This window comes from Hipposideros armiger, unplaced genomic scaffold, assembly GCF_001890085.2.
Source record: "Hipposideros armiger isolate ML-2016 unplaced genomic scaffold, ASM189008v1 scaffold_642, whole genome shotgun sequence".
NCBI classification, from domain to species: Eukaryota; Metazoa; Chordata; class Mammalia; order Chiroptera; family Hipposideridae; genus Hipposideros; species Hipposideros armiger.
Window position 1 is genome coordinate 722,257 of NW_017731992.1, and position 865 is coordinate 723,121.

An 865-nucleotide genomic window follows, 5' to 3' on the forward strand; every position below is an offset into this window, starting at 1 on the left:
TTAAAAAAAAGTAAGAAAACAATGTCCTAAAAGTTTAAATACAAAACTGAGTGCAGGGAGAACACAAAGTAATGTTGTTTGTTTTCTTTCTGATAACTTTGAAAGCGTCATACCGAATATTCTCGTAAATACAAAAGTGAAATCCCTTAAAAAGGAAGAAATACTTAGTTCTCTCTTTCAGAATTTCTTCTAATTCACATTAAGAAAGCAAATAAAATTCTAAGGAAGTGAAAATGCTCAGTATGATACCACAATGATAGATATATGTAATCATACATTTGCCCAAACCCACAGAACGTACACCGCCCAGTGAACCCTGATGGAAACTCTGTCCTCGGGTGATTATGACGTGTCAGCGTAGGTCCATCCATTGCATCAAATGTCCCACTGGCGGGACGGTCATAACGAGAAAATCTGTGTATGGGTGGGAGCGGGGAGGACATGGGAACTCTCTGTACCTTCCTCCCAATTTTGCTGTGAACCTAAAACTGCTCTAAAGAAAGAGGCAAGGCAGAGACAGAGGCAGGAAGGAGATGGAAGAGGAAAGGAGAGGAAGGGAAGAGGAAAAGAAGGAGAAGAAAGAAGGAGAAAAAGGAGGAGCAGGAGGAGAAGGAGGAGAGGAAAGCAAACAAGTCACAACATCACTGAGCAAAACATACCACTGTGCTGCCCATCTTGATGACGTAAGTGTGCTGTGCCAGAGGCTGCAGGAGAGTCGATAAACCTCTATCACTAGACGTGCTTTTGCCTGTTAACCTGTTGTGCTTAAGAATTAAATGACTAAAAATGCTACCATTTTTTTTGGCCTATTATGGCAATTTTATCAAGTCATATTTAGAAATGTTGCAAGATGCCAGGAAAAAAT